The sequence below is a fragment of the Mixophyes fleayi genome, chromosome 11, assembly GCF_038048845.1.
Source record: "Mixophyes fleayi isolate aMixFle1 chromosome 11, aMixFle1.hap1, whole genome shotgun sequence".
Lineage (NCBI taxonomy): Eukaryota > Metazoa > Chordata > Amphibia > Anura > Limnodynastidae > Mixophyes > Mixophyes fleayi.
Genome location: NC_134412.1, coordinates 57789169 through 57804117, shown reverse-complemented (window position 1 = coordinate 57804117; position 14949 = coordinate 57789169).

Below are 14949 nucleotides of genomic sequence, written 5' to 3'. Positions count from 1 at the left end.
TGGTGACAGAACCTGATTGCTGATTCTGCTCATATGTGGACTGCTTTGAATCCATTATGAGCCCAAAGCACTTGTAGTGCTACAAATTGTTTTTGATACTGCTGACAAATATGACTTTTGACAGCCAGAAATATTAATGCAGAAGAATGGGTGACACCCCAAAGCACTTGCAATGCCAAATATTGGAAAAAAAAGACTCCTCTATTCTCCTCTCTTCTCTATCAATTGTTATCAGAATTGAAATCAGAATTGTTATCAGAATTGGATGAAGAATAAGGTATATTCTCTGTCCCTGCTCTAATCAGCCTTTGACTACAACCTGCTCTGTCCCTCTGTCAAATGGCGATAGATTGCTGTGGAGGCGGGTATTTATGGATTTCAATTATCGCGAGAACCGAGCCCCGAGATCCGACGACGTCGCGATGACGTTCGGCCTCGATTTGGAATCCGAGACGGCAGGAGAGTACCGAGCCTGCTCGGCTCGGTACTCGGATAGGCAAAGTTCGGGTGGGTTCGGTTCTCGGGGAACCGAGCCCGCCCATCTCTAATATAATATAACACCTGAATATGAAAGATGCATTCTGTATTTTTGCATCATATACATATTGAGGTCACAAAACCTATGAGGTTTTCTATATACTATATTTTCAATATATGTAACATATTTAGTCTCTTTTATCTAATGTGTCATCTAGTGTTACTAGGTTAAATACATTTGTAAAGCCATACTCACAGGTCAATGTTTTAAGGTTAAATATCATATTTGTCATAGTCACACAAGTGAGTCAATCATTTTATCGCTCGTTCCCATCATCTCACCAGGTGCTCAGTCAGGGTCTGACTTAAAATGTCAGGTTTGAAAACCAACCTTGAAGATTGTTTACTTGCCAAATCAGCAAGCTTTACCCTACGTGTTCTGCCTCTTGTGGTTGTATATGTAGCAAATGAAGTGTCACAGATTTGTTGTCCTGAGAGATGCAGTGAATCTATATTTTAGGACTGGAAGGAACCTAAGTGATAAGGTCACATTTGTAATTTTAGCATTTGGAAATGATAATTCTGTGTCCTATGCCCTAAACTCACAGGGTGATCTGGACTTAATTGGTCAAATTTCTAAGGATTCAGCTAAATTCTTTACTTGTAAAAAGTTGAATCAGAAACCAAAACTTGGATTAGTTCATTGATGTTTTACTCTTCAGACAAGGAATTTAATATTAGAGATGCTCAATTTATTCAAACTGGTTCAAAATTTGAATGTCTCAAACTTGCTAACTATATGATCATGATTTTTGGGTCTGGGTGTCGTGGCAGAATTTGCAGTTTGAAACTTGAATTCAAAGTTAAAGCTTGCAGTTTGCATTTACAAGAAAATACATTTAAATATAAAAGGTTGCCTCTTTTAGCACAAAGGGCTAAATTTTGCAGTGTTTTTAACTATATTCATTTGAATAGTGAACATTGCGGTGTTCTAGTTTAAAGTTAAGAGTTCAACGTTCATGTTCGTCTTTGAAAAATTGTTTCAATACTATAAAATGTAGCCATTTAAGCTGGAATATGTTCACTTGTCAACAAAACTGCAAAACTTTATAACATGTGCAAGTGGACAGAAAAATATCTTCAGTTTTTTTAAAGACTTTGGTATGTGAAAATCTTTGGAAATTTTGGAAAGGCAATATTTGTTTTTACTCTACTTGGTGAGTATTGTTTTTTTTCTCTTATGAGCAAAATCATCTTGTCTCACATATATTCTCAAATACACATGAAGATAAAAAAAATTCTGCATGAAATACATTTATCAGGATGTTGTTAATATATACTGTAACAAAATGTGTTTGATAACACTGTAACCATCCTGTTCCTCGTTTCTCACATAATGTGGATTATAGCAAGTACTTTTTAAAGCCCTTGCTTTTGTTCCCCAGCTCAACAGACTACAACTGCAGTGTCTAATTACATATGGATAAGGGGACATTGTGGCTCATTGTAAAAATGTATATTGTTTATTGTACATTGGTGATGTGGCAGTGAGGTTGGTATTCATTGTCCTTAAAGTGAAGCCAGGGATTTATGGGTAGGGATCAGGTTGCAAGATACTGGAGGGGGAAAACTGATGTCCATTGTTCTCACAAGACTAGTCAAGATATGCCATCTAGCAAGGGAGGTTCTGTGGAAGGACAGCTCATTTTCACTCCCCTCTCCAACCCCCCCCTAGTCCAGCACTGACCAATGTTTAACAAGGGGAGGCCCAGGGAGGGGAGGGCACTGTGGAAAGTCGACCCTAGCTATAAGGAGCCACTCCAGTGTGGGAGGATATATTAATTCTGGGACTGGAAGCTGCAGGGTGGCTGGATTTAGAGTTGCCATTCTCTACCAGTGAAATACATCGGCAGATCCATGGGTCGTCATGTCCGGACAGCCAGGTGACTGTAACTCCTTAAGCTAGTGGGGTAAGGGACTGATAATGTGGTAACCCTGCCTGATATTTATTTACTGTGTGTGTAAATAATAATATAGTGATTGTTTTTGCTACAATAAATGTATTGTTTTACTTTCTAACTGCATTTGCCTGAGTGACTGAGAACCCTAGAAGGTACTAGGTAGACTTCCCTGGCATAGTAAAGCACCCATGGGTGGCCAGCCAGCGTGAAGTGGGTAGCATTGGGCCAGAAAACCCAGTATCTTCACATATACTGTACATAAAATGCTTTTTTACAGTTGTTCTTGAAAGCAAACACATGTTCTAGCATGCATACGTGACCTTCATTACTATCAACCGGCACTTACACCAGTCCTGTAGGTGGTGCAAAAGATATGACAAAGAAACGAAATCTGATGCTGCTGCGGGCACTAAAGCTTGGCACGCCCTTACTGTACATTGACTACATGCATACACCCATTCCCATCCTCGTTCCACCCATGAAATCATAGGCTGTCGGAACTGTCCTTTGCATTAGAAGATGAATTGGATGTTCTTATGTTCATTGGCATATAGTTCATTTCTGGACATGAACAGTTCAATGTAATGTAAATTACAGTATGTATGACCATTTATATTCCTTAGTGAATCATGCACGAAGTCTCTACTCACATATGCAGTTCACACTGGCATGATGCATTAAATTTAAAGTGTACTACATATGTATTTAAAATATTTTTTAAAAATGAATTTAAAAAATAGGTTAAGGATGGAATACCCCTTTAAAAAGTTTTGAATAAAGAACCCTTTTTACGGCATTGTGGTGTGCAGGGTGGAACCGTGTTTATATTTTTAAAAAAATGGTAACATGGGACACTGGAATCAAATGCTATTTTTTTCCATCACTTTTTCAGATTTTAAAACCAGTTGTGTACACAGGATATTCTTATATAATAATAACAGACACAGGGGGTAAATTTATCAAGCTGCTGGTTCGAAAAAGTGGAGATGTTGCCTATAGCAACCAATCAGATTCTAGTTATCATTTATTTAGTACATTCTACAAAATGACAGCTAGAATCTGATTGGTTGCTATAGGGAACCCGCAGCTTGATAAATTTACTCCAAGGCATTCATTATTTTGTACAACTGTTTACTGCTCATAGCCAGAATCTGAGCAACCAGTTTATTATGAAAGTGGTTTCGGAAAAGAAACAACACAATTATTGTTTATTGTGTTTTAGAGATTTTGTTTTATTGTAAATGTTAGCAGGTATTCAAATAGCTTACAGAAGTAGACATTCTAAATACTCGTCATCTTGGACAATCATTGTATGGAATTTAGATAGTAATAGATAGAGATTACAGTCCTTGACATAATCCTCCAGTAAAATTAAATCTTAACCTAGGATTTATAGATTTAGTTTTTTCATACAGGCTAGCCATCCAAGCATGCATACATCAGCTTCCATATGGCAGACATGCCTCCCTCTATACAGGAGATATACACACTGAACACCTTGAACGTTCATTGTATAGAATTTATATAACAGTTGCAGAGGGATTACCACATTTGACATAATCCCTCTGCAAAATGAAATCTTGGCCTAGGATTTGTAGACTTTTTCTCATATAGGCTCCCTGTCCACACATACACACACCAAGTTATGAATCACAGATTTATTATAAAATGTAAATCAAAGAAAGTTGTCACTTTTGACCTTAAGCATAACACCGTCTCCCAGCGAGAGTTTGTATGTTTTTTTTATGCATAAGGAACACGAGTTTCCTCATTGTACATTCCAGCTGCACATGGTTTAGTGATGATCTTGTTCTCTTTTTTCCTTAGAAAACGATGTGCACCACTCCAAAATCTGGAGGCATGCTTTGTAACCTGAAAGGGTGGAGTGTGCTATTTAATCTCTGAAACTAAGGACACCAGGAGGCTGATGTCCAGCTGCTGATGTCATGTAAGTACAATTAATAAGCCACATCTGTGTTGATGGTAAGAACCAATACTAGCAAATGTTATATCCACAAAATGACTGAAAGAGCAAAGAACATACATAATAGTACATTCTGCAGTTATTATATGGCCAGCAAGGTATAGTAATAAGGTTTTTGAGTGCAATAGACTGGACTTTCTTAACGTATATTACCAGTAAATTATTTACAACTCCTGTGACTTCCATTTTGTGACCTCTTTGATTCTTTATATTTGCTATCAGACTGATGCTATGAGGTCTAGTTGAAATCAGTATAGAATAGTAATTTGTTTCTTGTGGCTGCTATTGCCATGATATGATATGATATGCTGAGTGAAGCACTATGGGAGTGGGAGGGGTCAAGACACAATCAATCAGAAGTGGCTAGCTAGTGCTGCTGATCCTCGTTACCATCAGTGCATCTCATTGCACCAGCCTGCTAGCACCCACAACAGATATGTGTCCTGACAGCCCGCTAGCACCCACAACAGATATGTGTCCTGACAGGGGTATATATGTATGTGTCCAAAATCTGCTTCAGACACAAGGGTGTAAGTACAATAGTTGCAGGGTGTGTAGCTGCCGTGGCACCCACAGCTGAGAAGGGCCCGTCTTCCCTGGCAAAGCCCCATGTGTATATGTGAGTTTTTCACAATTGTGCGGTACATAGATGTTTACAAACCTTGCCACGGGGCCCATAAATGTTTAGTTATGCCTCTGCTCAGTCCCAATAAACTGCATACTGCTGATGCTTTTCATTGCACACTAAACCTTTTACACATGTTTAGATTTATTACTGTATGTGATAAATAAAAACATGGACACCAATGTAAAATTGGCAAATAAGGTCACAGTTTAATTAAAACATGAATGGTGGTGGAGAAAGCAAATTGCAAGTCAGCTAAACAGCTAATATCAGAAACCAAACAGTGGATGGCCACATGGCCCTGAAAACACTGAGCCTAGAATATAATTATTTTTCTTTATTTTTTATTTTTTTATTAAATTTTAGAAAACAACATATGCAAAACATACCAAACAAGATGCTTACAAATATTGCAGGAAAACTCAGAATTACAAAAGGTGTCTTGTTTCTTGAGGTTGGGTGAACAAACAAGGGGAGAGAAAGGTTGGGTGGGGGAAAGGAGGAACACTGGGGTTTGCTACTTATTAAACTATGAATCAAATGATGGAGAAGAGGGTAATTGATATGCATAGTTGTGAGAAAGTGGGGCTAGAATATGTATGTCTATTATGTAAGTGTATTTGCCGCCAGTAGTATTGTAGTTTAGGGCAATTCCACCAAACCTGCAACAGGGTACCACGCAATCCGCAACCCCTCCAACATCGGTCATTGGAAGTAGGAAAGATAGTGTGGAGACAGGAGGGGACCAAATACCACCTGTAGTAAATCTTGTAGGAATTTTCTTCTATTCTAACTGAAATTGATGACTTAGCTATGTTAGCTCTAATCTTGGACCTTTGGAGTCAGAATCTCCCCAGTGTTCCGCTCCCAAGCCAACTCATGTGGAGCTTTGTCTGTCTGATTAAAGTTATTAATCAGTTGGTATAAAGTGGATATCAAACCTCTGGTAGTGGGAGGTATGCAGCATAAAGTTTCCAAGGTTGAGCATTGGTCCGATGGGAGAGGTGTTTTTAGAGATCGATAAAGGTGTCTAAGTTGGAGATATTGGTAGAAAATTTTGTGGTGCAGGTTTAAACTTTTCTGCAAATCTGAATATGTAGGGAAAACCCTCATTGGTGCTAGGTCCCAAACAAAAAGTAGGTTGTGAGAAGTCCATTGATGAAACTTTTTATGATCTAGGCCCAGATGAAAAATGTTTTTGTTCCAGAGTGCGACTAGAAGCAGGTATTCAGATCATAATTTATAGGACCTAGTCACTTGATCCCAAATAGAAACAGAGAAATGTGCATGGGGAAGTTGGGCTAGGCATCGTGTCCTTTGTTGGGATGATATCCAAAGCAAGGAATATGGGGAGTATAATTGTAATAGATCTGATTCAATTTGAATCCATACTCTACGATGGGGAGGTGAGTACCAGAGAATACACTGGGACATATGTGTTGCTTGATAATACTTTATTATGTTTGGGAGGCTCAGGCCTCAAGCAGTTTGATGTTTAGAGAGAATTTGCATTCGTACTCTAGGCTTTCGCTCTGCCCATACAAATTTGGATAACATTTCTTGTAAGTGTTTAAGGATGTATAAGGGAACTTTTATTGGAAGTGTTTGCCATATGTAAAGTAATCTGGGTAAAATATTAATTTTAACAGGGGCCATTCGGCCAATGCATGAGATATGAAATTTATTCCATTGAGTTAGATCACATTTGATTGTATTAATAAGTTTGGGAAAATAGGCCGAGTATAGGAGGGAGTAACTACTACCGTAAGATATAACATCATCATAATACAAAGCTGAATATAATTCTTTACTATTGGCCGGTGCTAAATAAGAGTTATTCATCCCACATACCCTACTAATATTATCACTCTCACCACATTTTCTCTCCTGAACACACTTAAGTAGCAAACCCATCAGATCCACCCATATATATCACACCCTTACCCCCCCACAATCCCTACAACCAACCCCTGAACTTCTTCTCTCCACCTTAACCTCTCATCTTCCCTTACCCCTAACCTCCATTTCCCTACTCACAATTTTTCCAATTTTAATTCTAGCTCAACGCTTAAAGTACTATCCGGTTCCATTAACCTCGACCACATCACAAAGACCACACCGCAGGGACAACAGCCACAAAATCGCACCACGGCAGCTCTCTATGGTCTGCGCTCCATGGCTATGGAAAGATAACTAAACAGGCCTTGATATGTGAAAAAAATTGTAAAAAAAAAACCTTCATGCCCTCACTAAAAGGAGCAAGGAGCAAAGCCCTGGGTTACCGAAGGAAAGGGGGGTGGAATAGAAGGGTGTGTACCCATTACCTATTGGGTCTGATGTAAGTTTTATATTCATCTACCTAGGGACTTAATTACTGTGATGGAAGAGCCCTCTACGTCTGTGGCAGTAGCCGTCCCAATCCGAAAGGAGTAGGTGCCATAAAGAGCTGGGTCTAGACCCACGTACTACAATCAATGCTTGAAGAGTACATTGAACTGAAACTTTGTAAGGGGGGACCCATCAGCATTAACCAACCAGAGGTCATCCCCATCTGGTCTAACCTCAGCATGCTGTGTACAGAATGCACCCAGTCAAATGTTCGCGTCCCCTTGAGCAGGTATGGTAATCCACTGACTCTTCCCCCACTGGTCCATCTTAGACCTGAAAAGCTTGCAAAAAACCTGTGTAACATTAACAAGCATGTTCCTGGCAAGCATTCCTAGACTGTGCTACTAGCTCAGTAACCCTAAACCCACCAAAGAAGGCTAATGAATATGCAGTGCTAAATAAAAGGGCTTCATAAGGATCAGCAGCGACAGTCTGAGGGCACCCACTAATTGACTCAGCACTCTAGCATCTACTGGTCTCCTGAAATCTTTGCCTATTGGGCGTACCCTAGCCGACCCCTTAAGGGCCTTTGGTAAATCTTCCCACCCATGAAGCCGAACCATAAATGATATGCCTGCCTGGGTGGCAGTCATGGATGTTTTCAAGGTATCCTCCCAGTATTTGCCCCAGATGAAACAAATCACTCTAACCTGTGTCATGCCCTCCCTGCAACCCCAAGAAGCAGATCAACTGCTGTCAGGCTCCTCGATAAGCCCTCATGGTGGGAAGGGCCAAAGACATCTCAGCGAGTCCCAGTATGCTGGCTTGACAATCTGCCAAACATGAGAGCAGTGCAGATTAGATTCGGGTGCAGGACCATATCCGAAAAACAACGCCACTGAAAATGAGATAGCGAGTCCACTAGGTCACTATCCACAGCGGGAATGTGATTAGCCTTGAAAGTAATGTCATGCTGGAGGCAGTGCAAACTAAGTGTCTCAAGAGATTAACGGTGACAATGCGCTCTGCTTATTAATGGATTTCGCTACCCTTAATTTGTTGCATCATAAAACTATGTTACGGTTCCGGAACCAGGACGACCACAGTTCCACATCCACAATAAGAGCTGCACGCCAGTCCCCATTCAAGTAAGCATGGAAACGTTTGGACTCCAAGGCATCTGTGTGTAAATTTATCTGCAGACTGAAAACCTGAGGGCTAGTCCAAATGTGAACTCCATTGAAATTCTCTAAAAATCTCAATGACACCAGAAGGTCCGTCTTAATCTCATCAGATAATATCAGTCGAACATGAGGCTGCATAAAATCGGATGTATCCAACTGAAATCTCTGGCAGAAAACTTTACCCATTGAAATAAAGAGCACACAATGTTAAATGACCATATCAGGGACTGAACTTGTTACAGTGGTACCCTACAAGAGCCCTGCGTGTTTAGAATAAGGATTCTAGCTTAGAGACTTTGTCCCTGAGATGATGACAGCATCCAGTAGCATCTGGTGTCGATCTCAATGCCCAGAAAAGACAAGCAGGAAGAGGGGCCCTCCGTCTTATCATGAGCTTTGGAAATGCTTAGTACCAAAAACAAAGCCTGGGATGCAAAAAAACGTGTCAGCTCAGACTAAGGAATCCACAGGACCTATAAAAAGAAAATCGCCCAGATAGTGGGTGATATCTGAATAGCCAATTCCTGCCTGGATGCACCTTTTCAAGAAGGAGCTGAACTTCTCCAAATACGTGCGAGAAACAGAACAACCCATAGGGAAGCACCTATCAACATAAAATCCGTCCGGCAAACGGAAACCCATGTAACGCAAGAAATCTGGATGCATAGGGAGAAGGCGATAGGCGGATTTAATGTCCAGCTTAACCATGAGAGCACCTTCAACTAAACACCAAAACAAACCCAAGGTGGTCTCGAATGACTGGTAACTAACCGAGCTATGCTGCAGATCTATGGCGTTATTAACCAGACCCCCGGCCAGGTACGACAGATGTTGAAGCAATCTACATTTACCAGTGGCCTGCTTGAGAACTACTCATACTGGGGATATTACCAAGTCCTCAAGGGGGGAGGAGGGAAAAGGGGCAATCATGAACTCTAAACTAACTTCTTTGCAAACTTTATCTGCTACAACATCAGGGAAGATGTATGCGGAATGTAAATTTTTTGTGACGGCTGACTGTAAATTACCCCAAATAGAAAGGAGGAAACTGGAATGAAAACCCTGACCTAAAAGGGAAGCCTGTTCAACATCAGAGAAAGTCAAAGCCACCTAACCAGTGCCTGAACATTGATCGGGGAATGAGTTTTAATGAGGAGTGTCATAGCGGTTCCCCAAACTCTGCCTGAACTTGTCGAGTTCATGGGGCAATCTCTAGCCAAGTGAGTGCTTGACCACTGGCCTTACTTCTAAAATGCTTGTCGTTCATGTGCCAAATTAAGACTGGGAAAATGCCAGACAGCGTGAGAATAAACCCCGCTGGCCCCTACAAGGGAGTGTGCTGGGGAATGGGACGGCTGAAAGCAGCTGTCACAGGGGGCATGGTCACACCAGGTTGGAAGCTCCTCTCACTACACAGGCAGGCCAGGGTCCCCAGACAGTTATGAGCCCGGACATAGGTTCACAAAAATTTACATAGCACAAATAGAACTGAAAGGTGCAAGTAACAAATAAAAGTATTAACAGAAATACAACATAAATCAAGTTATCTTACAAAGAGAAATTCCCAGGAAATTACAAACAAAGCAGGGGTAGCCGAAGGTGGCAAGACAACGGTAGATAGCAAGTGGGGAAGAGATGTGAGGGACTCAGGGAGGAAATAAGAGGTAGGAGGGCCCTGCTCATGAGGGGTTGGGTACATTTTCCCTACTCTGAAATCACCAACAAGGAGGATACCTACAACAAAAACCTGATGAGTATAAAAGTGACATGAATATAACAGAGACTTACTCAAACAGCACACTTAGAATAAAGTGTGTAGTTGCGGGGTCCTGACATTGCCGCTTTAAATAGAGATTTCTCTATGCCGCTCTGTTAAGTGACATGAAACTGAAGTGCCGGCAGGCAGAGTGTTCGCAATTAGTACCTGTCAGTGTGGCGCTTTCTTCGGAAATGTGCTGTGTCGCTTTTTAGGTAAGTCTCTATTATATTCATTTAATTTTTAAAAACATCAGGTTGGTTGTTTAGGTATCCTATATGATTTCAGAGTTGAAAAAACGAGTACCACCGTTCATGAGAGCTTAAAATCTACTGTGCTCAGCAAAAGTTAGGCTTCCACTTCCCTCTCCGTTACACTTCCCTAACTTTAAGGAGTCCTACTGTAAGTGCAAGATGTAAATATACTTACAGACATTAAGTGTATGGATTTTTGGTGAGCATGCATAGTACGGAAATGCCTAATTTTTTCAAAAACTGCATATTGCTGATGCACCTCTTCACTGCACAAACCATGCTACTTGTTAACATTTAATGCTTAAACATATAAATAAAGCCACTGACACAAATTTAAGTCTTGACAAAAGGTCACAGTTTATTAAATATAAAATTATGGTGGCTGTAAAAGCCTTTGCAAGTCAGCTTATAACTAATAACCATACCAAGCAGTGTACGGCCATCCAGCACTAATCACTGGTCCCAGAATATACTCCTTTATGATTGGCTGGTGCTAAATCTGGCGTCAGGGTGACTACACCCTTTCTAGACTCCCAATGACGTGCCAACACACAGCAGGTCAACAAATTCCTCACACAAATGGACCAAGAGCTACTTTACTTCGAAAGGGGCAGTGACTTGCGGCCAATCAGCATTAGCCTGCTTATTAGTCACTGACTGCAAAACCTTTCCGCTGACTGTGCCTCATCTGTGAAGGGGGAGAAAAGGAGTTAGTAACGCCACTGAGCATCTACACCTAGCTGGGAAGAGATGAAACCAAAATACAAAAGAAAACCAAAGCCGCACTGGCGACAGCCTACGGAAGGGAGGGAATTTGTGCAGCAAAAGAGGCCCAGCAGGCAGCAGCCACTGGGGAAGGAATATATAGAGCAGCCAAAGGCCCTCCCTTTGGATATTATTGGCTGGAGAATGCAATGTACTTAACCCCTAATAGGTAAGTTCAACTTATGGCCTCACTTGTAGAAAGATTTGTCTCTGGAAATTTTTTAATAATTAACTATGCAGTAAAATTTATTTCATTCTGAACATTAAATATAATCTTCTGTGTATTATAAGTTAATATTTATTAACTTATTTATTGAAGAGTATTTCAAATGTAAAAATTACTTTACAGTCAGGTTATAACAGTAGATATGATGGGTATTATAGTGCACCAAGATCTACCAAGCCAGTACAAATTATGACAAGCTTAGATATAGCTGTACTGCAGCAATGTGGCTCTGGACATTATTTATAATTATTGGTAATAATCTTCATCTTTATTATAGAATTGTATCATCAACATCGACATTTATTTATATAGCGCTAGCTGATTCTGTAGCGCTTTGCAATTGAGAACAAACACAGCAATAAAACAATACTGGATAATACAGACAGACAGGAGTAAGAAGGCCCTGTGCAAAAGCTTACAGTCTATAGGATGAACTTGATTTGCTAACCTAGGAATAAATCCAAGCTATAGTCCATTGTTACCTGTACTGCTGTCTCTGCGTTTTGATCCATAGATTGTATACAGTCTCTGCAACAGTATAATTGTATGCATGTCTTCATATTTTGACTATCCCTCTGCAATGATAACTGTTTTAAACATGGTGAAGTTCCCTGATCAGATAGGAAGAGATATGAGCAAATAAAACGGCCAAAAATTAGGAAAATTGTATCACAGGCTTATTTGAACATATCTGCTTGTTTCATTCCATGGAACTTCATTGCACTAGCAACACTACAGACAGGTTGTGTGTATTCTATGAATTGAGTTTTTCATATTGTTCTATCCTACCAATCACAAAGAGCTCAACTGCAAACTGAGTCATCATGTGAATGGAAGCAAATTGAGTGGGCGTAAACTGAATCACTGTGTGAATGGAAGTAAAACATAGGGGTTGGACAGAGCTGTCAATGCCAATTAAATAAAGGTTGGAACCAGATAACATTGATGACTTATAGTTGTGGCCAAAAATATTGGTACCCTTGCAGTTTTATGTAATGATGAACCATTTCTTCCAGACAATTGTTTAAATAAAAAAATCTTAGTATCCACATATGTATATTTTGTTTGTTTTCAGATGTGCCAGACAAAATTATTAGTACCTTTTTGAGGTAGTTAGAAAAAAAAGATTTCATGCAGGTGATTATCCTTCAATTTGGAACTGAACTCACCTGTGATGAGTAACAGATGCCTGCAATGTAAAAGGAAAGTGCCTAGTAGCCTTGCTTAGGCCCTGGAAGCATTCAGTTCATTGTCGCTGAACATGCAGGGCTCATTAAGATTTGGACATACATCTGTATTTCTTGCATAATATACATATTACCGTACTCCACATGCGCACTAAAAATACATACACATATATCTATATATATCACAAAAAACTGTATACAGGAGAGCCTGCATTGGGACAGAGGCAGGCAAGCAAAGGCTGTGTACTGTACAGATGAGTTCACGTAATTATGATACAGTTAAACGTGGATGCATTCACAGATACGCATTTCAGAAGGCATATCTCTTGTGGGTGCTGAAGGGATGGCACAATGATGTTGATATCCATCTATTCGAACCCTCCAACTGATAGTCATTAGTGTGACGAGTCCTATATTATATGAAATTGCGTGCTATTAGCATTACTGTATATACATATATGTATATATATATATATATATATATATATGTACATATATAGTGGGTAATGCAATCTTTGCATTTATTACTATTATTATTACTACTACTGCATTTATTACTATTACTACTGATTAGAGATGCTTAGGCTCGGTTTTCTGAAAACCGAGCCCACCCGAACTTAGGGGACCCAAGTAGGCTCGCGAGCCGGCTCGTTACTTTCGTGCGTCCTCAGATCTGAAACAGGGGTGGCAGTGTTCTTGTCACTTCACAAAAATTGACTGGAAAAGACTAGAAATTAATGTTATTGAGGATAATAATAATGTAGGGATAAAAAAGAGGCAAATTATGTGATTTTATAAAAAAAAAAATTGTGATCCAAAACAAAAACAAAAACATGCAAGGGCAGTTTTGCCAAAACCAAAGCCAAAACCAAAACACGAAGTTAATCCAGATCCAAAACCAAAACCAAAACACAGAAGTCAGTGAACATCTAGTCTACTGATGTATACATGGCACAAATGTTACAGTTTTTCAGCCTGTCACCTCTTGAGATGAGTCCGTCTTAACATATGCATGTATATAAGTTTTCATTTAATTTGCATCTTTTCCCTGAGTGCATTCTACGCTCACCCACCTCTAACAAGATACACAGTGTGCAGTTGTGTAGATATTTGCTGGCATTCACCCACCTCTAACGAAACACCATATAACATATTTCCCCATAAAGCTCCGGACAAGCCATAGATCCCAGCTCACCATGGGCTGCTGTGCTGTGCACTTGTGTTTGTCTGTTCCTCAGGAGAAAACGTATTATTTCTCCCCTGCACACCACCCTATATCTTATTCCCTGTTGTTTTGGTTTGCAAAAAATCTTAACGGGACATGCAGAAATAAAATAATTAAATCATTTTAATTCCATCCATTTCTCTGCTACAGCAACATACTAATAATTCTCACTAATAAAGTTTTGCTGTTGTGCCGTGCATCTGTAAATGCACATATTACTTAGCAACAACACCACTGCTTTATCAGTCCTGTTGCAGGGTACCCAAAAAGGCAGCCATCTGTTCAGTCATCAGCAGCACTAATTTCCCTCAAAGCCTTCCCTCAGACACATGGATATAAAGTGAATCCTATTTGAGCAGTTCTCTTGTTCTCCCAAGTGGCAGGTTGCAGACAATGCATGATTGGTGTTTCCATACTTTATCATTGCTAGCTACAATGTATCAAGGAAGAGTGATACGTTGAAAATAATTGCTTTCATGACAAAATGTAAACCCCAGTAGAAGAAAGTAGATTAACAAGCAGTGCAATATGTGAGACTGCCCTCACACCAAATATAATTTGAGCTGGGTTTTCTAAAACATTGTCTGTGATCATTGTCTGACTACTAAAGCAATTCATACGATCTTGTCAACTAGTGTGCGAGTCCAGTGCTGTTTAAGTCATAGCTGCACATTTATATCACAGTGTGATCCTTCTGATAAATATTGAGGGGCTTGCAAAACAATCTGTGAAAGGATGGGTAAAAGAAGTGCATCATACATAGCATAGCTCACTAAGCAAAAAGGATATACTAAGTGGTAAAGAAGAAAAGAAAAGAAAGAAGAAAAGAATATCTTGTGTATGCTTGGGAGGGTACACATTTCAAGCCTGCATCAGACCCAGCTGTAAAGGAGAAGTGAAAATTTCTGGAAAAGTGACATGATGGATCTAGGAATACACAGGCATTAAGTATCAGGAGGAAAATAAGTATGAAGGAA